At 35.4% G+C, this 25,798-nt stretch overlaps 1 protein-coding gene across 1 annotated transcript in view; it reads left to right on the top strand.

Annotated features, from left to right (window-relative positions):
- The window catches only part of CSMD1 (CUB and Sushi multiple domains 1), a 2,598,423-nt gene that overhangs the window by 1,474,923 nt on the left and 1,097,702 nt on the right, over positions 1-25,798 (top strand). The window lies entirely within an intron of this gene.

The raw sequence follows: 25,798 nt of genomic DNA, 5'->3' as shown, positions 1-25,798 counted from the left end.
GTCCAATGACCCTCCTTTCCTCCATGGCCACAGCTCAATCCTCCTTCTGCTTGTAACTTTCACTCATTCTTTGGTTTGGTTTGGTTTTTCCTTTCAGTTTCTCTTTTCCTTTATTTATTTTGATTAGCATATTGAAGGAACATTAATTTAGAGTCTGGAGTCCAAAATAAACAGGGGAGTCAAAGGAAAATGGGGACATGGAGAGGGTAAGCATCTGAGAGACTTGTTTGGGGATTACCTTAATTTAGATGCCAATTAAAGTTATATGAGTAAAAGAACTGCCTGAGTGGGTGAGTGTAAAGGAAGAACATCATAGACTCAGGACTAAGCCTTCAGGGATGCCAAGTTAATGGGCCTAAGTCAAAATAAAGGTAAGCAAAGTAAGCAAAGGGTAAGCAATTAGAGGGGCTTAAGGAGAACTGAAAGGACAAGGTATACATCCAATAAGGTAACTCAGCCTATGAGTCTCCCAAATAGTGCGCTTTTGTGGTTGTTCATTCTCTTCTGTAGAGTAGTAGCTGTCTGGGTTATACAAATTACATAGTTGGCTAATTATTATGATCTAGATTTTGTTTCCCTATGAACCGAAGTATTTTAAAACCAAAATACATATATCCCTTCATCACACTGTTAAATTTTAAAAACAACCCTACACTAATATTAACTCTCCTTTTATCTATTTTCTAAACATATTCATGAATTCTTAAAATGTAAAACAGATTAAAAAACACAGCCATAAATTCAACATTCATGGCCTACAATATTTGCATCAAACTGATGATATATGTATGTGTGTATGTATGTATCCATATTGACATAGACATCCTGTTTCTTTTTAAGCAGGAGAAAATGTTCTTCGATGCATTCATTCTTTTAGTTTATTCTGTTTTAAAAGAAAAAAAAGATTGAAAATCATCTTTGATCATCTGTCCTCCTCTCACTGATGACATGACAGTTAATTGTTATTGCCATCACCTGACAATTTTGACATAGCTATTAATTCTGGACAGTCTCTTCTTCAAGAATTAACTTCTGGGATAAAATCCATTCTTTAGGACATTTGCAGGTCACTTAAGACCTTCCTATATCTCAGCCTTCACTGCTATTACACTTGTGTGGTACTATTTCAGGATAACTATTACCCTTAGTTCTGGGGGGATATCCTGTTCTTGCTTTCCAAAGCTATCTATCTATCTATCTATCTATCTATCTATCTATCTATCTATCTATCTATCATCTATCTATCTACCTACCTGCCTATCTGTCTATCTGTCTGTCTGTCTGTCTATCATCCATCTATCTGCACCAGAAGTCTGAAGTAAATTCCAGTGACAACTAATTCTGCAAGAAATTCAGAAGAAAAACTCTAACTCTTTCTACATTTTATCAGGAGACAGCATTTGTGATGAGTTGAAAAACTCCTGGGTGATTACAATATCCAAAGCTAAAAACACTTGGGTCCAAGAACTCAATCATCATCACTGTTATACATTTCTAGCTGAAGTCTATTCCTAAACCTTGGTCTTTTATTAAATAGCCGAACATTTCCCCAAAGAGAGTTTTCTGTCTGCAGAACTGATTTACCAGGCTCTATAGAGTTCCAATTGTAGTTACAAATTTTCAACCTAGGGAAAAAGACAAATTGAGACAATTTGCTTTCATATGTTTCAAAATAGCAGCAAAAGATAAAGACAAGATAGCAAATCTAACACATAGTTATTTATACTCTAGGCCTATTTGGCAAAGCAATGAACCTCTTACAGCCACTCTGCCCAGCCATAGGAAAACATGAAACATTTAGATTGCATGAAGAGAGACACAATAATACCCATGGAGGCTCAAAAAATGGTTACTTGACCTGCATAGGCTGCTTCTCTTGCCTCAGACAAAACAAACAAACAAACAATCCTTCCTTTCCAGGAGTTCAGAATTGGAGGAGCAAAATGAAAATGACCCTGTACAAACAAGATAGGTACAGCATAAATTTGGGGGGGGGGGGGGTTGTCTCAGAGAGAAGTTGCTAAGATTAAGGAAGACTGGTAAAAGCTTCTTTTAGAAGGTAAACCTTTAGTTAAGACTTGAAGGAAGCCAAGGAAATGAGAGTGTTCTAGTCTGGGGAGATAGCCAGTGAAAGTGCTTGGGGTAAGAGGATGAAGAAGATGAAGCATCTTATGTAAGGAACAGAAAAAAGATCAATGTCACTTAATTGAAGAGTGCCTGGAAGGGAGTGAGGCATAAGATTAGTGAGGTCAGTGAGAAGAAGATTGTGAAGAGCTTAAAGTTAAACAAATAATTTTCCATTTGATCCTGGAGATAATGGGAAGTCACTGAATGTTTTTGTCTTTTACCAAGGAATTTGGTTATATGGTCAGACCTGTGTTTCAGGAACATGAATTTGTAGGAATGACAGGAGTGGATAGAAGTTTAAGGCAGGGAGTTCAACCAATAGGCTACTGAAGTACTCTAGAGGTGAAGGACTAAAGGCCTCCACCAGAGTTATGGCAATGTCAGAGAAGAAAAGGGAATATATATATATATGAAAGATGTTATGAAGATTGAATCCACAGGCCTTTGCAACAAAATACATATGGGTGGGGGGTGAGAGGTGTGAGAGAGTGAGGACTTAAGGAAGACATCTAGGTTGCAAGCCTGAATGATTAGGAGAATAAGTAATAGTAGGATATTTAGGAAGAGGAAAGGGATTTCAGAAAAATAATGAGATCATTTTAAGATATGTTAAGTTTAATATCTTTGGGTTTCCCAGTGCAAAATGCCTGATACAGTCAGAGGTGTGAGACTACAGGAAAGGAGACAGTTTATGACTGAACAAATAGATTTGAAAGTCATTGGCATAGAGATAATAATTGAAATCAGAGGAGCTGATGAGATCACCAAATGAAATAACACAGAAGAAAAAGAGAAAAGGACCCATGACAGAGTCTTGGGTTCAGCATAGCTTCTGACCATCATTTGGACAAAGATCTAACAAAGAAGACTGAGAGGTAGTAGTCATGTAGGAAGGAAAAAAACAAAAGAGAGCAGGGTCTCACATACAGACACACACACACACATACACACACACACACACACACACACGCCTAGAGAGAGTAGTGCCAAAAAAAAAGAAAAACTCAATCAACAGTATCAAAAGCTGTAGAGAGGTCAAGAAGGATCAGTATTTTAAAAAAGGCCATTAGATCTGACAGTTAAGAGATCATTGGTGATTTAAGAGGGATTAATATCTGTTGGATGATGAAGAAAGGAAGTGGAGACATTGACAGTAGACAGCATTCTCAAGGAATTTAATCACAAAAGGAAGATAAATAGGATGACAGTTTATAGGGATGAATGGATCCAGTGTGTTTTTTTTAATGATGAGTGAGATATGGGTACATTTGTAGATGTCAGGAGAATAGCCATTAGGCAGAGAAAGAGAGATTAAAGAATAATAAGAAAGAGGGATTAATACAAGGGGTAATCTGCCAGAGAAGGCAGGGTAGAATGGGGACATGTCTATGTAGAGTGGATTGCCTTGGAAAGAAGAAAGCCAAGGTCTTCAGATGAAATAGAGGTGAAGGAGGAGATAATGGCAAAAGACATCTGGGTAATATAAGATGAGGAACTGAGGGATGAGGGGGATCTCTATGAATGACTTCAATTTTTTCAGTGAAATATAAGGCAAGATTCTCAGTTGAGGGGGAAAAGGAGATAAAGTTGTAGAAGTTTGAGGAGGGATGATGAAGTTTGAAAAAGTTGCTGTGGTGAATTCACTAGGAAAGTGTAAAATTACTGCCCTATTTTAATGAGAGCCCAACTGAGATTATGTAACAGTAAAATCTTTAAGTGAACTAAGTAAATGGAATTTTGTGATTTTCTCCAACTTTGTTCAACAAAACATAAGAAAGAACAAAGAGAGAAGATGGTGGGAATAATCCAAGATTAGAATTTGGAATAGCAAGATTAAGGATATGACAAAGGAACAAGGGACTCGAGAGGGGAGGTGTAACATTGAATTAGACAACCAAGGAGTCAAGATGAGGAAGGAAAGAGAATGTAATCAATGAAGAGGGGATAGCTTGGGAAAGAGCTGAGAGGCTGAGGAACTGGAAGTTTTGGTAAAGAAGGAGAACAAATTGGTAAAGAAGGAGAACAAAGAAGAAGTTGCAAATATGTATGATTTATATATGCATATATACACACATACCTGTGTATACATGTATAAACATATATGTATGTATATGCAGACATATTCTTATGCACATACAAATACATTGGGTTTATAAATATGTTATACATGCAAATGTATTTGAGGGAGAGACACTGTAAATGGACCATAAACTGAACAGCCAAAAAGAGAAGGCTGAATTGCCTAGTAGAAATTATAGTATTCTTTTAATGATCCCAAGCTTCACAGTGAAAAGAATGCTAGTCCTTTTAATGTTAATCAATCAGTGATGTTACATGACTGAGTCATGGAACACCATAACATTGAGGGGATTGAAACTGAGGATCGTCCCAGGGTCAGTATAGAACTCTACATCAGGCATGAGCAGACTGTATGTTATGAGAAGACATTCTCTATGAGGACAGAGTTATCTAAATTTAGAGCTATTCACACAGTTCTCTGTGCCCAGTATGTTCTTAATAAATTTTGGCTGAATGTTTGTTAATGAATTTCTAAAAAATAAAGAGTTCTAAGAAGGATCAATTAAAATATTTATAAATCATTTAGCATAGTGGCTGAAGGTCCCACTCCAAAGCAAAATAGGAAGGGCTCAGATTGTTGCTCACATACCCAGGGAGAAGGAGTTTCAAGTTATTGTTTCAACTCCAGACCCCAAGCCTGAGCTAAATCTCCCAACATCCCCTGATCATGACTCAAATGCAACACTTTGAATAGTTTCCTGGGATACAGAGCTACAAACAGTTGTTAAGCACATGTCTTCCTAAGGGAACACAGGTCACATTTTCTAATCTTCCAGTCCACTTGTTTAATTAAGAGAAACAACTTCATTATTACATATGCCAATTATTATCAAATGATAATATGACTAAAACCTCTCAAATAATTTATCTGCCCTCAGTTTATTGTGATTTTAAAAAGTATTTAGTATTTTATTTTTCCCCAGTTACACATAAAAACAATTTTTATTATTGTTTTTTAAAATTTTGAGTTCCAAATTCTCTCTGTTCCTAACTCTCCAAGTCCATCCCCCATTGAGGAGGAAAGCAATTCAATATAAATTATACATGTGTAGTCATGCAAAACATTTCCATGATAGTTATGTTGTGAAAGAAAAAAATAGACCAAAAAACCCCCAATAAAAAAAGTAAAAAGTATGCTTCAATCTGTATTCAGAAACCATAAGTTCTTTCTCTCACCCAGGAATGACAAACCTTTCCTATTAATCTTACAAGTTGTCTTTGATGTTTTTTGACTGAGAGGTCTGGAAACCACCATTGCTGCCACTGATTCAGTTACCATGAAGCTTGCTCTGGGTTTGCTGGGGCCTGGTCTGCACTTGCATGGCCTGCACTGGACTGTGTTCTCTTTTACCATTGTACAACAGGCCTTTTCTGCCATCTAAATTTATTCTGTATTTTTGTGGGTTCTGCTACTGTAGAATTTGTTTAGAATCATTATTTAAAGGTATTTGGAGGGGTTTGGGGAGAACTCAGGAGATTCCCTGACTTTACTCTGCCATCTTGGGTCTGCCTCAATTCATAATCATTTAATAGCGTAAAATATCTTTGTATCCTTTGTAATATAATCCATGTTAAAAACAATAACAACAACAAATCACCGAGGAATGTACTCTAGAGAAGTACAAACTTAACATACAAGAATAATTGTGATGTGTCAGTGGAAAAATAATGGATGCTAGGCTGAATTAATAATAACCAGAATGAAAGAAGTTATAACCCCATCATAGAAATGCCATCTCAAGTGTACTGTGCACAGTTCTAGGGCCATTTACATTTTCACAAAGTTATTGACAAGCTGGAGCTCATCCAGAAGAGAGTAAGAAGATCAGAAATAATCTCCATGAAGATCACGTCAAAGACTTAGACATAACTGGAGAAAAGACTTATGAGAAATAGGATTATTGTGTCAGAGGCAATATCATTGAGGCCTGATGTAAGAAAAGACTTCCTAATAATTAGATCTATCCAAAAGAGACATGGGCTTACCTCCATCAGGAGGTAATGGCTTCTCTCTTTCTGGAGGTCTTTAAAGAAATACTGTATGACCACTTGTCATATGTGTTGAACAGAGGACCCTTCTTTGTTCTTGTATAAAATCTTTGTCATCCTTTCCAAGTCTGAGCTTGTAGTAATACAATCGTGTAATTTGAGAATTATAATGATTTTAAAGACAATCTAGTCTCCCCATTTTGCAGATGAAGAAATATTAAGAGTTTAAAGATATTCCCTAAGATTACTCCATTTGTTAATAACAGCAGAAACTAGAAGTGAGTTCTCCTGGCTCATGTTCTAATGTTCCTGCCATCATGTCAGACTGCCTAAGATGTGGTAGAACTCAATTTAGTACTTCTTTAAAATCCTGTCCTCACATGTGGACTTTTCTTTCCTTATAGAGATTGTCTGACAACCTAGGTTCATTTTTTAAGACTTCACTAAAATATATATAAAAGTCACTTTCCTTTGATATCATCTTAGTAGCATGAGATTTGTACTGAGAGATGCATAATCAAGATAGCAATGATGAACAGGAATCCAGACACCAACCACTTCAATCAGTCCCTTCCTTCTTATTACTCAGTATCTATACTGTCACCAGCTTTGTCCTGGAAAATTGCAAATCTTTTAGTTGGTCTCTTTGAGTCTTTCACCACTCCTATTTCCATATGGAAGCTGAATTGGTATTACTAAACACAGGTGGAACCATTTCATTCTCCAGCTCAATGAATTCCAGTTTCTCCCTATTGCCCATGAGATCCAATAAATAACTCCTCCTTTTGGTATCTAAAATCCCTGATAAGATGGCTTCAGATTTCTTTTCTGGACTCATTACGCTAAATTAATGTCTTTCTCCTATACTATATTCCAGTCACACTGGTTTACTTGTCCTTGGTACACAGGATTAACTTCCATTTGGTCATACCTTTGCACAAATTATTCTCATCCCTTCCCTCACAAAGTTCTCTCCCCTTCATTCTCCTCCATGCCTTAGAAACTCAGGATCCCTTCAAAGCTCAGGTCAAGTGCAATAACCTCTGAAAGAAATTTCTTGCTTTCAACTGCTTGTTGTGCCCTCACCAAAATTACTTTTATTTGCTCTGTTCAGGTTTTATATTTACTTACATGTGTATGGACTTTTGTTTTCTTTTGATTTGCTTCATTTTCCTCTTCCAGATAAAATATAAGATCCTTGAAGGGTTGAGATAACCATGTTGGGTTTTGAGGTTTGTTTGGTTTGGTTTTATTTTGTCTGCTTTTTGGCTTTCTTTCCCTAATATGTGGACAGTGGGTAGCAAGCAAAAGGTGTTAATAAGTTCTTGATTGTTTGATTGATATGTTCATTTGTACAGTTATGTAGCTTCTAGGCCTCTGAGTGAAAGAAAGCTACATGGCCCCACTTCATCCCCTCTATTTCTTAGGTGAATTTGTTGGCTGGAGTCACTGAAATGCATTCTTCTAGTACAAACCTCATAGATTTCAAATGTTAAATTAAACAGTCCAAAAAAATTCTGCATGTTTTTCTCCTTTGGAATGAGAGAAAAACTATTTTACATTTCAACTATTAATGAAATTATAATGCTTCAATTCATGTAAAGTAACATCCAGAGGGAAATACAGGCTGTTACACTGAATTGATGAATTATTTTTCAAAACAAATGAAAAGTATTAATTCTATGCTCCAATTACCATAATTCCATAACCTTTTCTCTTACATATTGCACTTTGGTCTTACATAAATACAACACAGATCATTAGCTTTTGTTTCTCTAAGCTCGTTATAATTTGTAATGCAATATGATAAAATAAATTACAATTATCATGTTGTTGTATTCCTTCTTGCAAAAAAGAAAATTATCCAGCTTTAATTGTAATAACAACTATACCTTTAATTAAACCACCTAGAAAACCTTAGTAACTATATTTTCTTAGGTTTTCATTTGGCATTAATATTGTCTTAATGACTCTTAAGCTCTTTGGGTAAATTGCCATTTTATATTCTTTCTCATAATTTGTTTTTCACATGATCAAAATAAGACAATTCAGAACAAAATTAAAACCCATAAAATTAATGTATGGTTGAGGTTTAGAGGTGCTAGGACCCTGAAATTGACACACACAGGTCCTGCCTGAATGAATTCGACCCAAGCCTTTTTTTCAACCAAAGGAAAAGAAAAGGTTTATTAAAGATCCACTATATTGGCCAAAGTCATAAGGAATCTGAACATTTATATTACTAATGCAATAAGACCAGATTAAATCTGAGCACCTTAATGGAAACAAGATGGATCTTACATACAGAAAGACTGTGTGAGGAATCTCGGAGTGGCCAAATAGTCTGGGGTGACAAGAAGAGGGGTCTAGGGAGGATCTTGATGGGTAGTAGGCTGGGGTGACTTGAGGGCCAACACCTGGCCCAAAAGAATTGACTCTAGATAGGATCAAGTGTGGGAAGTAGCCTGAGGTAACAGACAATAAAGACCTGGGCTAGGTTTGGGGTAACAGAGAATTGGGAGATTGGGCATTGACAATGAAAGGCCAGTTGAGAAGATTATAGCCTCAAGAGAATGTCAGAGACTTGATGAAGAAAATTCAAGGACAGTTTGAGGGGGTCTCCAGAGCCTGTACCCTATCAGTATCATGAAACCCAATCTTTGAGGATTCTCTGCATCCAGACACCTTGACATTGAATGCAAAAGAACTGAAAGAAAGGAATGCATCTCCCACAGTTTGGAAACAGATCTGGCTAACTGATACTTTCACAAGATAAGAAATATGTTCATGGCCCTTTAAATCTTTTCAACAATGTCTTGCAAACTTACTCATTTTCCTCAAGGACACAACCATTTTTCTAGTCACTCAGACTTTTAATCTGTCATCCTCACCTCACTCTTCCTAATCAGTTATCAAATCTTGTTCTCTCAGACATGTCCTTCCCTTCACTCACACCCATCAGCCTAGTTCAGACCCTTATCACTTCTTACGCTAAATAACTTCCTGAGTGGTCTCCCTGCCTCAGATCTCTTCTACCTCAAATTATTCTCCCTAAAGTATAGGTTTGACCATGTCATTCTCTCACTCAATAAGATCCAGTAGTTTCCTGTTATTTCTTGGATCATATATATCCATCTGAACATCTGGGAATTCCTCCCTGATCCTCCATCATTTAAGGAGGGAACTTAGGGAATTCTCCATATAATTTTCCACTCAGCTACTTTTCTGGAATTCATCATATCTTGAAATCCACCATTCTGCAAGATGAAATCAACTTGAAAACACCCCGCTCCTAACACTCCCTGCCCTTGGGGTCCCTCTCTCTCTTTCTGCATGGAGACAGTGGGAGTAGAAATGTGGGGGGCTCTTCGTTGATCCTCTACCATTTTGGGAGGGCACTCAGGCTATACTTCCTATTATTTCCTATCCAGTTGCTTACCTTTACTTCATCATGCTCAGAAACTCATCATTGTGAAAGATGAAAGCAACTCAGAAACACATCTCCTCAGATTATTTTCCACCTCAGCTTAGCATGATGCCTTCCACATAGTAGTTGCTAAACAAATGTTTATTGACTCTGAAGCATAAACTTCTCTTGCTTAAAGTCCTTTACAATCCAGTCCCATCCTACCTTTCTAGCATTATGACACATATTGTATTATTACACATATTACACTCAACACACATTGTACTTCTAGTTACTCTTCAACTGAAATAGTCCATCTTCTGTACATGACTTTGCAATAGCTACCCCTCCTTACTTCTGCCTCTTAAAATCCCAGATTTCCTTTAAGACTCAATTCAAGTACCACCTTTTTATGACTTTCTCAATTCTCTCCTACAGCTGCTAGTGCCCCTGCTGTGTTACTTGGTATCTGTTTTACACACATTTTGTATGTTCCTATATATGTGCATCTCATCTTATCTTTTAAAATGTAAGCTCCTTGAAGGCAGAGACAGTTTCACATCCCTTTGTATCTTCTCTTGAGAACTATAACGAGATTTTCCTAAATATATATATATACAAATCAGAAACAACACATACTTCTACCAAATTAAAAGAATTCCAGAATTGGAGGTGACCACAGCAGCTATCTAGTCCAATCCATGCACAAAAGAAATCTCACCTTCTGATCTATTTCTTAAACTCCTTAGCTGTTTACTCTTTTTGTACAAGTTGCTTCTGGTTTATTGTGGTTATAAAATCGATTCTATTTTTCTCTCCATTGAACATTTCCAAAATATTCTCTGTCATGCTTCCCTCCTTCAGTTCAGTCCATAGATTGTTTAACATGTGTATGCCTTCTGAAAATACAATGCTACCACCTACCTACTCACACCTCCATATGATTATACTATTTCTTCCCAACAAAGAATACCTCCCCAGGGCCATGGCCCAGTCCTGGTTTCATTCCTCTAAATCTCAGTGATAACCTCTGAGGTAAACTTGTCTTCTTTAGAACAACTTTGATTGTACCACTTTCATGGTTTCATTTATACAATATTCCATATAATTACTCCTATGCTGTTCTCTCCTACCAAACTCTCATCTTTTTGAGGACAGAAACCATAACTTTGTCCTGGACTTAGATGCATGTGTTTCTTCAATAGTTACCAGCAGAGAAGCTGAACAAAAACAGTATATAGGACAACTCTTAGGTAAAATTTTGTACTAAGCAAAGGCTAATTCTGTCCTGTTCTGCCTTCCTTTTCAATGTCTTCCTCAGTGCCTGATCCATTGCCACTGAGTTTATCTCCCATATTATCTCTTTTGTCCACAGCATGCCCAGAGGTGATCTACAATGCCAGGAGAGTGTTAATATTCTAATGCGGGAATTTCTTACAATAGCAGTGACTCTTTGGGGGAAATAGAGAAAGAGAAAAATGCATTCTGAAGGAAAGGTTTTTGCCCAAATCATACCCCATATAATTAAGTCTTTCTGTATTTGGATATTCATCCTACATTTACAAAGAGACTGAGAAATTCTAAAAGATTTAACATAGAGGACAATAGGGGAAAAAAGGAAAGAAAAAGAAAATTGAGTAGTGTTCTTAGCCATCTTGTCATAGTATGAGAATATAAAGATTGTCAAAATTTTGCTTTGGTGATTAACAGATGATTTTCATAGGTTGCCGTGGCCAAACTAGTGACTTGTCCTCCAGTATTTAGACTTTGAACACTAAGCTAGGCTTGCCCACATACAACAGTCACATTGGCATGAGGGCTACTGAAAACCTTTCCAGCTTGGAAGAATGTGCCAGCATATTTGACAACTCCATGTTACCTCCAAGGCATGATGAGGCACTAGAGTAGAATTGTAGTCAAGGACTAATAAGGTAATTCCATGCATATTTTATGAATGACTCTTAGGAAGTCACTTTCTAAATAGCCTTTGGTATAGAATGATGTACCACTAAATCTTACCTTTTCAAGACTAAACACACCTTATATATAGACCACATCATGGGAAGTGATTATGGAAATATATTTTATTAATATAAAATGCCTATAATCAGATTATTGACTGTTTATCATATATTTTATCCCAGAAACATTTTACTTAGAATTTAGACACAAAAATCACAGAGAATGAGTTTGCAAATAAGGAATTGCATGAGTTGCCCTTAATAGATATTTCAATCTTGATTTACTAGTTAACTGATCACAAATTTACCTTGTCTCCTGACATAGGTTATTCACTCCTAGTAAATAGGGATTAAGTTTTACATGCCTTTGTATTTCCTATAATCTTGTACATTATATACAAAAATGGATCGAGGATTTCATCAGTGTAGGTAACCCCTCCAAGGATGCATGTTGCAGTTCATTTGTTGCTGCCTTTCTGGTATACTTCTTGTCCTTGTCCTCCCATAAGTTCATGAGAAGTGGTTCACCAAAAAGCTGTAGGAATTCCTCTGTTTTTCTTGATATTTAAAGGATAGCAATGGTGAGATGTCCATTGGTTACCCTTTGATCTTTCAGATTAACCAACCCATTTCCCTTTTCTATTTCTTTGGTGAGGTTCTTAGACACGGCCCCACCTCACTCCACACTCCCGTTTAGTTACTTGTTTATAATGTGTTACAGTCTATTTATATCCACTATGTGAGTCTCTGTGACTGTATTTCTTCATATTGTGACTCAAAGCAGTACAGTTAACAAAAGAATATTGTTATACACCTGTACACATATACAAACATACATACATATATTTGCATGTATATATAGATGGAGATGTATGCATATATATATAGATAGGTACATACATTTATATAAATACATGTGTGTATACAGTACTTCACATATACAAAAACAATCCAGGAGACAAGGTTAGGATATTTTAATACATAATAGTCATTCACTAATATTTGCATAGTTTTTATTTTATTCTGTTCAAATATTCTCTGCATTGAAATTACTTATTTCAGGTACCAAAATAAAACATCATCGATTTGTTGGTTTTTTTTGTTTTGACAGATAAATATTTTATGCGTACATGTTTGTATACATGTACATACATATATGTATATGTACACACATATATGCACACTATTTTATGTGTCTTTCTGTATATACTTTTTTTAAAATTCTGTAGCATTACCAAAGCCTCTTGCATACTCGGCAAATCTCAAAATATCCAATAAACACAGAAATTATTGAGGAAATTGTTCTGTAGCAAAACACTGGGGCCAGTTGATTGAATTACTTTCATTTAGATTGATCTGTCTATAAGAATGTCACCTAAAGAGATTAAATCTGCTTTATGTGAAAAGCACCTGTACATACATCACCATCTCATGTTCTTTCTGTTGTCATCTGAAATGACTGGATGGTAATGGGAAAGGTGCTTTATCATTATCTCCAGCACCTGGGAAATGGTCTGGTTTGGTTTTCATCTAAGTAAATTATTAGATGCATTTTAGCATTTGTGGACTTGATAATAGTATTTTGTGAGTATTCATTACCAGTGCAATTTAATATCAATACACACACACATATACAATTGACGTAAGTGAATGGTTTCTGATATTGACTTCAGGATATAATTTTGAACCATTAAAGTTGTGAATTCCACTTTTACTAGTGAGTCAGCAGTGTCTTTAATGTGTACTTAAAAAAGATAATTAAGGACTAGGCAGCCTCTTGGTTGTAATGCTTCCAAAATTTTATTCTAATGAACAACTGTTATTCCAATCTACTCACTGGTCAAATGAAAACTAATTGCTCTTCCTCATCTATAATGTTTCCGAGTATAAAAGGACTACTAGACAATACCGATGTGGTGAAAGTTGCTATGCTTCTCTAGAAGAGTAAAGGATACTGTGAACATAGAAGTTTTCATTTTGGATTTGTACATATCATTTTAGATCCAGATGGCAGACGTTTATCAGTTCAATTCAATTATTGAAAACTGAGTAGTGTGGAAAGGATTTTACAAGATTAAAATCTTCTTACAGAAGTGAAAGTTAGGGGAAAATAGGAAGAAAATGTTTGACTTAAAAAAGTAAATTTACAAAATTGCTTTTAAAAGTGTACCAAAAGTGAAAGGATATGAACAGTATTCAAAAGAAGTATTATGTACTGCTAACAACTATATGGAATAGTCACCCAACACTAAAAATAAAAAGAGAAATGAAAATCAAAACAACTCTCAGATTTTACTTCATGTACAGCAAATTAGTAAAAGCAATAAAGATGAGAATGGTCAGTTTCAGAGACGTTTTGCAGGCAGGAACATTTACACAATTTTAATGTAACTTAAATTGGCCCAAGAAGTCTACTGGGCAATTTAGATTTATGTCTAAAAAATAATCTAAAATAATCTGTCTTCACCCCAGAGATGCTATTGTTAGACATACATTCCAAGGAAGTTATGACCAGAAAGGATACTGGGGATGTTTTGTAGAGAGAAACAGGGGCAGAGAGAGATGAAAACACAGTGAGTGTCTGTTGATTAGGTAACAGACAAATAAGTTGTGGTAGAAGAATGGTATGTGTTGTGTTGTCTGGTTTTGCTGAACAATTTCTCCCACATCTAGGTTTCTTTATTCTTTATTGCAAAGTATGTCATTGTATCTGACAAAACATTCAGGAATCCTCACTTATAGTTCACCCACACAAAACTATTTCCCACACCTCTCAAAAAAAAAAAAAAAAGGAAGGAACGAGGAACATTTTCTCATCTCATCTCCTGAGCTAACCTTGATAATTATAATTACAAAACATTTCTTTCATTTTATTGTTCTGTTTCTGGTGAATGTTTAAGTTTTTTTTTCTTTGTTGAATGTTTCCTAGGGAATTAGTATTTACCATTATTTTAACCTCATGTTTTTTTCCAGATAACTTCAAAAAGTCATCAGTTCTACATATGGGTATATACATTTAAAATGGGAACTATTTGTATGACATTTTAAATATGGGAAAAAAAGTGAAAATGTGATATGTATTTTTTAACCTATTCTTCCTATATTTAAAATGGCATAAGACATCTCTACCTTTAAATGAATTCCCACTGCCATTGTCCATTTTTCACTTTTACTAAAACTTTATTATTGCATTAACATAGTTGCTTCCATGGAAAGCTTGCATGGCTCTTTAATATTGATCTTACTTCCACTTTTCAGTAATATTGGTGAAAAAATGAAGAAATATTACTTTAAGATATATAAAATCTAAGCAAATTCATCATAAAGTAACATTTCATTCTAATTAATATTTTTTTCTATTGTAGGGTATCATTATGATTTGCAGCTGTGCTGCTATTCTTATATAATGAATACTTTAAAAATCAGTAGCGAAATGCCTCCTAAGTTGCTTAAAGTCGCGTAGGGTTGACATTTGATTATTTTGTCATGTTAGTACAAGTTGTAAGTTAGCTGGAGCCAATATGTGGTCCCAAGTCTTTTTCAGCAAAACTCTACCCAGATTATAAATTAATTTGCTATCATGTGGGAGGCAGAATGATGCAGTAATCAAATGCAAGACTTGGAGTCAGGTCAACTTGGGTTTGACTTTTGCTTCAGATACTCAGAAGTACTATGATAATTGACAAGCTATTAAAACTCAAAGTTTCCTCATTTGTAAAATATATCTGATAAGTTAATGCTTTACCTTGTAAGACTCTTATGAGGATCTCATGAGATAATGTGTGTGTATCTTTCCAGTATATACAAAAAAATCTTAGTACAGTTTTAAGCTATTAAAGTATAAAACAGCCTTAAGACTTTTGGAGATATGCACAAGTGTGCATGCATGTATATATGTATATGTATGCATGCATGCATATGTATAATATATACATACCCACATGGCGTATATGGGGTGTTCAGAGAGGAATATCAACTCTGGTTTGGAGGTTTGGTGAGCCTTTTTCAGGACTCCTCATCTGCTTTTTGAGTCCACCTTCATCCAACTCTTACCTTGACTTCAAGAAGCTGTAGTATATGGAGCATCTACACCCTGACATAAACCATCTTGGCAGATGTGCTAAACCATGTTCAGGGTAACTTACAGGCCTCAAAACCATGGGTGATTTTTAGGGGTGTCTACCCCAAGTATGTGAAGATTTCCCACACTAGAATGAGCAGATAACATTTTGTTCCAACAGCCATGAAGGTGGCTTAAGCCAATACTGTAGAGTGCTTAGAGTTTGATCAGACATCAAAAACACCAAGGTCATCCTCTGCATCCTGGACCATCACCAGTCATCCTGTCCTTTTCTTGCCACTGGGCTTCCATGACTCTGGAAGGGAGAGTGAGGCTGACAACTGTGCAACTCTGCTTCACTTAAATTCTATTCACTCACAAGTCAAGACATCACACCATGATATCATTAGTCCTTTTTAAAACAAAAAAAAACAACACATACACACATGCACACACACATAAGTAGAAATAGACACAGATATAGACATATATAGAGATACTTTATATATGCATATACATGTGTCTATGTATGGCTATATATAGATACATATATGTATATATACGTATGTACATGTATGTCTCTTTCTAAATTTGTGTTTTTAAATTTGATAATGCGCTATAAATATAAGTTATCATTATTTCTTTCTTTCTTTAACCATCATTATTGCTTGGTGAAACCAGAGGGAGTTAATTTAGTAAATGTTATGTTTGTAAGAGAATCTTGAAATAATAAAGTCATGCAGGCATTGCTTTTCATTTAACAAAAACACTTTGCAGTATTTAGTTATCATTTTATTACAAATTCATGTTATTGAGCAATATTTGAAGCATCCAAAATATATATTGACAAGTCATTTATATTTGCATATAGTGATGCCATGGGTAGACCAGAAAGGTGCCAACTGAATTATCATTGGTCCTGTCCTTCCCTGTCCTCTCTTACCAGGAGTAATTAAAGAGACCTGCCTGGATCACCCAACTAAGGATATCTGATAATGATATGATAAATTAGATCTAGCAATATATAGTAAAAATGATTTATAATAAAAAACATTCATATAAAATAAAACTTAATTGTGAAGGTAGCTTGTATATTAAGCTGTTAATTTACATAAGCAAATAAATATTGAAAAAGTATCTTGTTTTAGAGGTATGAGGATAAGAAGCATGGTATGGTGGATAGGTGGAAGGTGTATTGTACTTAGAGTCAAGAAGCCCTGGGCTTTTAGTTTTGTTTTGTTGGCATATGTTGAGCTTGTTTTTCAATAATCATGATCCAACTTCACTCACTAGTTGTCTTGCATATGGCCACATTATTTCTTATAGCCTGCTGTATATTTTTTAAGATATCAATTCTTTCATTGACCACATTGCATACCATCCTCCCCACCACCCATATTTGACTAGTATATGATCTATGTCTTTGTCTAAGTCACTAAAAAAAAATATCAAAGAAATAAAGAACAAACATAAAGGTCCATTTCCCCAACTTTCTGTTTTATACTTGTCTTCATATAGTTTCTGGATTTGTCTTGGCAAGTAGGCTCCCAAATATTTTATAATGTCTATCGTAACTGTAAATGGAATTTCTCTTTATACTTCTTATCGTTTGTTGGGCTTTGTTAGTAATATATAGAAATGCCAATGAATTATGTGGGCTTATTTTATATTCTGCACCTTTGCTAAAGTTGTTTATTATTTCAAGTAGTTTCCTTGGTCACAACTTCCTGGACACAAAGAGATAAATTAAATTATCTTATTGAGATTTCTTCTGGTTTGAAAGAACCTCTTTTTAATTCAGTGCGGCCTGTGTCAGATTAGTTTGGGAACAGATTAAATTTTAACATAGCATAACTGCAAAAATATGATAAATCAATACTGTTACTTCATGTCACATCAAAACATGACGTTTTCTTATGAGCTAGAATCGGAGTATTTTTAGTAGTAAAGTTCTATTTATGCCATTTTGATGGTAAATTTTCATTAAACTGTCATCATCTTTGTCCCATGAAGCCAACTTTTGATACTGTGCATGTCTGGATACATTAGGGTTACTTACTAAGTTTCTGTTCCTTTTTTCTACTAGATCTCACTTTTTTTTTATTATGGCTGCCCTCCTTAGGAGAACATGAAGATTATCTTTTTTTATTTCCCTTAGATACCTTCCTGCCTGAGACTATTTCTTTATAGTCATCCCCTCTAGGACTCTGAGAGTTTGGGTTCCCCAGTAGTGGCCTTTAATCTTACAAATTAACAGAAATGTGAAAAGTAGATATTTTTAGGTAATGGAAGTCTGTGAGTTGACATGGCCCTTCTTGCCTACTCGAGCAACATTTGGAGAAAAAATAAAAACAAGCTCAGCTCTTATCAGTGTTAAAGTACCTGGAATGAAAAATTTCGTTTTCAAGTTGTTTTCATTGAGTGTGAAAGAGTACTACATGTATTTCAAAGGTTTCTTCTCTTTCTCTCTCTCTCTCTTTCTGGCAAACTGAATATCTTAGCCTAAGAGAAAGGCTTTTTTTTTTTTTTTAAATCACTTGCAGCAGTACAGGTAAGCCACCTGGATCCAGGTTCAAAGAATATGGATGGAAGCTCCAGGGAACAAAAGGGAGATTCAGAATAGGGAAAAAGATGACCTGAAAACAGTCTGTAGAATTACATACTTTTTAATCCTTTGACTCAAAGCTTCCAGAGACAGAAGTTTTCATAAGTAACAAAATCATCTAAGTCAAATATTCTAATTCTTAACGAATACTTTGGAATGAAACATTTCATCAACACTTTCATTCAGTAAACATTTATTAAGCATCTACTGTCTTCCTAACATCATGCTAGGTACTAGGTATACAAAGACCAAAATGAAACAGTTCTTGCTTTTGAGATATTTTGGGAATTGAGGTGGCAGCTGGGAAACAACATGCACACAAAAAAGTAACAGAAACAGGTACAAATAAATATAAGCAATTTTTACAGGAAGGATACCAGCAATTGGAAAGATCAGAATAGGACTCATAAGAGAGGGTACCTGAGCTAAACCTTGATAGAAACTTGATGGAAAATTTCAACAGATGTAGATAAGAAGGAAATATGTTCCAATTATAGGGGTAGCCTGCACAAAGGCATAAAGGTGGGAGCTTGAATGTCACTTGTGGGAAATAGAATTTAGGTGAATGCATGTGTGTGTGTGTATATACACACATACATATGTGCACAAGTATACATGAGTTATATACATACATATGCACATGAACATGTATTTATATGTGTTCATATAAACACAAACATAAAGAGATATAGATGTAGGTATACATATACATACAAGTTTCCCCAATAGAATAAGAGATCCTTAAAGGTCAATCTAAATCCTATCTGTGCCCCCAAACTATCTCCCATTGAGGTTTGGACTTTTAGTACTTCCTCCTACCATAGAAGCCTCCATATTCTGCTCTCTTCCAGAGCTACTCATCTCCCTCCTTGTATTCTGATAATCTTCTGAAGGAGATTTTAGATGCCAGAGCTTAAAAATTGCCTGGGATACCCAAGTTGGTTGTCATAGGGGATGGAAGCACCTTTGGTATCTGGGACAGCAGGAGAACAGTAAAGAAAGATAATTTTATTGCTTTTATTAACTGCAGTGTTTGAAATTGTTCAGTGCTTATTTCTGACCACAATCAAAAATCAAATGTACCATGAATATACATGTATGGCTCCAGGGAGGAAAATTCGAGGAATTTTCAAGCTCCTGGGGAGCTAACAATTTGGGTGAAATGAGAACCCCACCTCACTGTTCCAAAAACCCTGGGGAGAACCAGGTCTAGAGAATGAAATATTCCAGGTAGTCTTTATCTTATGGGCTTATGATTTACTGTTGTTTATAGCAGCCAGCCCACAGTAGGAACTTAATAAGGAATCAGTATTCATTAAATTGATGTGTCACCAAATGATTTCCCTCCCCTGTTCCTTCTTTCTCTCTCCCCACCCCCCACCTTTGTTCCCAATTACCTGGCAGGGTAAGTCTCAGAGCAGATTTGAATTCAGATTTTCCTGAAGACCTAACTCCAGGACCAGTGTTTTTATTCTCTAGTCAGTTAAACTTTCTGTAATTCCCCTTCCTCAACTGTAAAATATAGGCAAACAATACCTATGGTATCAACTTCATTAATATATTGTTAGGATCAAATGTGATAATATACAGGCTTGTATTTCAGAGATTTCAGGAAAGATATACTTAAGATTTTATGCTCAGGGAGCCACAGTCATTGTATCAGTTAGTTTTACTTAACCATATTTTTCTATTATAAAGGAAGGTTCAATGGGTGAGGATCATATAAGGAAAGTTCAATGGGAAAGGGTTATATAAGAAAATGATTGTGATTAAATAAAAAAAAGATGTCTTATTTAAAAGTTTATAAAGATTTTTATGGACAAAAATGTCATATTCTTTTCTGTAGTTTACTATTAAGTTGTAAAAATATTGACAGCTTCACATTGTAATAAACTTATAGGACTTCTTTCTAAAATGTCTAGAGAAGGACAAAAACACAATTTAAAAGTTTCTTAAATGACGCAAGGAAAAATAAAAGAAAATCAATCATTATTGTTATTATTCTGTGCATAGAACTTAACTACATAGGAGTACTCTCTTTTGAAGGACTATATTCTGCTATAGATTTTAAACCATTTAAATTTAATATATAATATATAAATTCCCCTGACCTGTTTTGCTGTCTCCCTGTTTATTTCCTGAACTCAAGAGTTATTTAAAGAATTTGAAAGGGAAGAAGTAAGGCACCTGGATTTATTAAATGTATGATGTTATCATTATAACAAGCAAATTCTGAACAGTAGCCCGGCCTATAAACTCATTTTCCTTAAATGTGGGTTTTCATAGGATCATAAATTTAGAACTGCAAGGGCTCAGATGTCTCCCTCATTTTACAGGTAAGGAAATTGAAGACTGGGAAATTTAAATAACTCACCCAAGATTAGTAGTAAGTGGCAAGGGTAGCATTTCATCAAAATTTCATTTTATTAATTTTTATAATATAGATGTAAACATTATATAATTATATCAGCATGTTATATGTACATAACATTATTTGATTTGGAAGTACCTAATGTTGAGGAATCTTCATAATGAGATAGTATTATTTCAATCCATATTAAGCGGTATGGAGTAATGGAAAGAGTGTTTGATTGGGAGTCAAAGAATCTTGGTTCCAAACCTGGCCCTTATGTTTCTAATCTGCCTGACTTGGGGAAAGTCACTACACTTCTCTTGGTCTCAGATTTCCTCACATTTAAAGTAGGAGTGGGAGTACAGGGAAGGGGGTAGAAGATACCCTTCTAGAGCTCTTTTCAGTCCTAAATCAGCAGTATAATAAGATGAAAATCACAGCTATTCAACTTCAGGGAAGCAAGAAATTAGAGGACAGCTTAATGCCTTATTCCTCAGAGTTCCCCAAGGTTTGAAGAATATCTGTAAAATAAGTACAGCCTACTCCTTTATTTGGATGGATGGAGAAAGGCATAATATTAATATAGTCTTGACAGTGGGCAAGCTCTTTATACATATCACATTTGATCCCAACAATATACTAATGAGGTTGATACCACAGGTATTATTTGTCTACATTTTATAGATGAGGAAGGGGAATTTCAGAAAGTTTAACTGACTAGAAAATAAAACCCTGGGCTTGGAGTTAGGTCTTCAGAAAGATCCGAATTCAAATTTGCTCTGAGAGTTAGAAGCTTTATTACCCTGAATGTCATTTAACCTCTATCTGCCTCAATTCCCTCAACAATAAATGAGGATTATAATAGAACCGTCATCCTAAAGTTATTGTGAAGATCAAATCAAATAATATTTGTAAAGTGCTTAGCACAGCATCTGGAACATAGTGAATGCTTCTTTCTTTCCTTTTCTTTCCTTCCTTTGTCCTTTGTTTCTTTCCTTCCTTCCCTATGGTCACATGATAAGTATGAAAGCCAGTGTCTGAACTGAAGTCTCCCTTGGGCTCAGAATCTAAGATGAGTGCTTTCTCATGCAAGACACATACTTAGCTGGGCCCCCATTTTGGTTAGATTGATAAAACTATGAAGCAATTAAGATCAGAAATAACTGGGAGATATATTTGCTCCATAAGCTCCATGTGCATTGAGAATGTAGCATGACAGCTTAAACAGATAACAGAGTCTTAGGCTTCATTAAGAAAGACACAATGTCCATCACTAGGGAGGTAGTTATCTCTGTGGTTGGCACAGGCGGGAGCATATCTGAAGCTTAGTATTCTGTTCTGCATGCCATATTTGGATGGAATGGGTAACCTAAAGAGCTTAAGGGCAACTATTATGTTGAGAGTCCCTCAAAGTCATGTCACATGAAGTTTGATTATGGAAACAGGATGCTTACCTAGAGAAAAAAAAGAATTATATGGGACATCAAAGCTGAATTTAAGTATTTTATGAATTATCATTATAGAACAGGGACTAGACTTGTTCTGTTTGACCTCAAAAGGAAGAATTATAAGAAAAAGATGAAAGTTGCAAGAATGAAGATTTAGACTGGTTGTCAGTGAAACATTTCCTAACAAATTAAATCTATCCCCAAATGAGTTGCTTTGGGAATGTTTTTGTTATTTTAGGATGATAAGCAGTGATTCTCAGCGCCCTGATTAAAACAGGATTTGTGTGAGTGTCCTTTAGTTGGTAAAACAGAAAGGGTTTACTAAGAGTTCAATAAGGTTTTCTGAAATATAGAAGGATAATTTCAAAAGGGGTTTGCCCTTTTGGTAAAAAAGGTAGCTTCAATGGCATGCTCCTAATTTACAAAAAGAAATAATAGCTGCTAGTGTTACACACTTTAAGGTTTACAAAACCCTTTGTGTATTTTGTTTAACTTGATCCTCACAACAACCCAATGACGTAGGTACTGCAGCTATATTAGCGCCTCCTTTTAGGTGGGGAAACTGAAACTCAGAAGCATTTAGTAGAGCTAATAACTGTAAAAAAAAAATGACAGACATGAGATTCTAACTCAGTTGTCTCCTGACTCCAAGTATAGTGATATTTCTATTATACCACCAATATACATACACATATAAGTATATGTGTATAGAAATTTACATGATTTTCCAAAAGTCCTAGTGGCAGTTTATTAAAACTTACACACACACACACACACACACACACACACACACACACACACACACACCTTGGGCTATATCTGTGATTTCATTTTTATAGGGAACTCACAATGAGAATACTCTCTGTACCGTTACAGAGCAACACCTACCTAAAGTTTAGACATTAAATAACTTACCTAAATTGAGACAGTATATGTCAGACACAAGACTTGAACCCAGGTTTTCCAAATGCCAAGACCAACTTTTTATCTACTTGGCTGTGCTGCCTCAAGTCATTTTTCATAATCATTTAAAATATATATTTCTGACCATAAGCAAAAATCAAATCTAAAATAAGTGATTAAAAGCATATGTATCATTGAATGAAAAAGAAGAATGAAAAAAAGATCATTTATTTGAACACCTGCTTTGTGCCACTGGGCTAAACACTAGCGATATAAACAGAAAAGCAAAACTTACCTTTTAATACTGAAGAAAATACATAAAAGGGAATGGTGGCCCTAGAAAGTTTTCTTCCGTAGTCACAGTGATGGTGAGTAGAACTGGAGAAAAATTGATTAGCATTCCCTTTCTAGTAGCTACAATAGTATTAATCTGATTACAATTCTAAAACTAGACATTAAAGGGGAAAGGGGCAGAAGTTATGCATGCAGTGACAATATATTGTAAGAAGACAACTGGTGTGGAATGTGAAGTATGAGTAGGGACAGATTCATATAAAAATCTGTATGATGCATTCACCAATAAGGACAGTGTAGGTCCCAGAGTGAGAGCTCCAAAACTGAAATGATTGATTCACCTAATACATGACCTATGGCTGAAAGGTTTCAGTGTTAGGATATATGGAAAAGTCATTGCACCCCTCAGGGTGTAGTGACAGGCAGAGTAGATGGTAAGAATATGGCCAAGGTGGAATAATTATGTTTCTTCTTCCTTATATTCACGCACGGATGTTGTGATGGAGAGTTGACGGTGTCTATATGTATGTACATATATAAACACACACAAATATTTGTGTATATACATATATGCATACAACACACACACATATATATATGCTCACATCTGTGTCATAGCAAAATGTCAGATATTTTTAATACATTAACATTTAGAGTATACACATTTTCTGCAGAAGGATGTGAATTATATCATACATGTTTTGTTCTTTCTGATGTTGTACTCCTCAGCATAGGTGGGACAGTCCTTTCTCAAAGGATGCAGCTAGCAGAGGCCATATTCTAACAGTTTGTGCTAAACTCAAGAAATCTGGACTTTAAATCCAGAGATGGATTCTGTGCCTTTTGTCTGAGTACTAACCTAAATAAATTCAGAGAATTACATCATAAAGTTGTCCCCATCCTGGGGGATGATTTTTTTTTAACAATTTGAATACAGTCTTTTAAGGCATAAAGGTGGGTGTTGGGATCTCCACTATAATTGTTTGTGTTTTGTTCCCAAAGAAGATCATGACATCAGGAAGGTGATTCCTTGACTTGCTAGTGAATTAAATTTAAGTGAGGGAGGGCTGTGCAAGGTCACCAGTCTCACCCTCTCCTCTGGAGCCATCTGGGTCCAGTGGCAAGATATAGATCAGGATGACTAGAGATGACTCTGGATGTAGTGTGAAACCTTGACATTTTTAAGTCAAGGTCTTTCCCACATCTCAGTTTGACTGAGACAATACCCATTCAGTAAATTATGTTCGATAAGAAATGAGGCAAAGAATGGCTTCTTTTTATATAGCTTAAAAATATATCAGTCTGGGAGAAGAAAAACAGAAATGATTGCTGTTTACACTCACTCTGAGCCATCAAGGCCCAAATAATGAACATGCCAGGCTTGGACTGGGACCTATTGTTGGCCAGTCAATGAGTGGGATTTCTGTAAAGCATGCAAGAAAATCTATCTCATTGACTCATTAATCAAATCACTCAAGTATTTGAAAAGCATATATGTTTCATTCAAGATAGATAACTTTTTTTTTTTAAATCATGAATATAGGTGCACAGTCTAAGAACCAGTTCATTCCTCATATGGAACATTAAATGCCCTCAGCCAAAAGTGGAAACAGAGGAGGGGATTATGCTAACTCTAAGAGTTTGATAGGGGAATATGTAACAAAGGGGCAAAGAAGGTAGACTTCAATTAATTTGTATTTGAGGATCATTATGTTTAAATGGCTAATAAACCCACTGTTTGATCGAAAGTCTTTTCTGTACTTTGTAATTTCAAAACTGTCTTCTAGACTGCTGTTACTCTTTGGAGCCCTGACACTAATTACAGCTATGAAAATTAGATGTTTGAGTAACTGATAAAGAAATTAGCATTAATTGTCTTTGAAGAGAAGACAGCCATCTAATATTTCTGCCAACATACAGAAGAAAGGGAGCCTGGATTAATAGATAGAGGGTGGGCAACAAAACCAGAAAGAGTAGGTTCAGTCCAACCTCAAACAAGTACTGATTAGGTAATCATGGGCAAGTCAATTAACCTCTCAGTGTTCTAACAACTCTCTAAGACTATAAATTGCAGAGAAAATGCCAACTTGCTTTGCTAGAGGGAATTTCCTCATTCAGAAGTTTCTTATGCCATTAAAATCACAGGCCTGATCCCTACCCTTATGAGCCAGTCAGTATGTCAATGAACATTTATTAAGTGCCTACGTGTGTCAGGTACTTTGTTGCTAGGGATACAAAGAAAGTACAAAAGACAGTGCCTGCTCTCAAGAAGCTAATGGGGAAGACAACATGCAAACAGTTATAGTATAGACATAACAAGCAAACTAGAGGTAGGATCAATTGGAAATAATTAACAGAGGGAAGGCACTAGAATTAAGAGAAGTTAGGAATGGGTTTCGGTAGAAGGTGAGATTTTCACTGAGATTTAAAAGAATCTAGAGAAGCCAGGAGACAGAGATGAGGGAAAGACATATCTGGGAGGTATAGCCAATTCTCTATCATTAGGAAGAACAGTAAAACTGAAATCTCATAAAAGGAATTTCTAAAACAAAGAATTCTAAAACAGTAAAGTT

The sequence above is a fragment of the Notamacropus eugenii genome, chromosome 1 (assembly GCF_028372415.1).
Source record: "Notamacropus eugenii isolate mMacEug1 chromosome 1, mMacEug1.pri_v2, whole genome shotgun sequence".
NCBI lineage: Eukaryota > Metazoa > Chordata > Mammalia > Diprotodontia > Macropodidae > Notamacropus > Notamacropus eugenii.
Note: the sequence above shows the minus strand (reverse complement) of the source record. Positions and strands in the feature narration are given on the sequence as shown.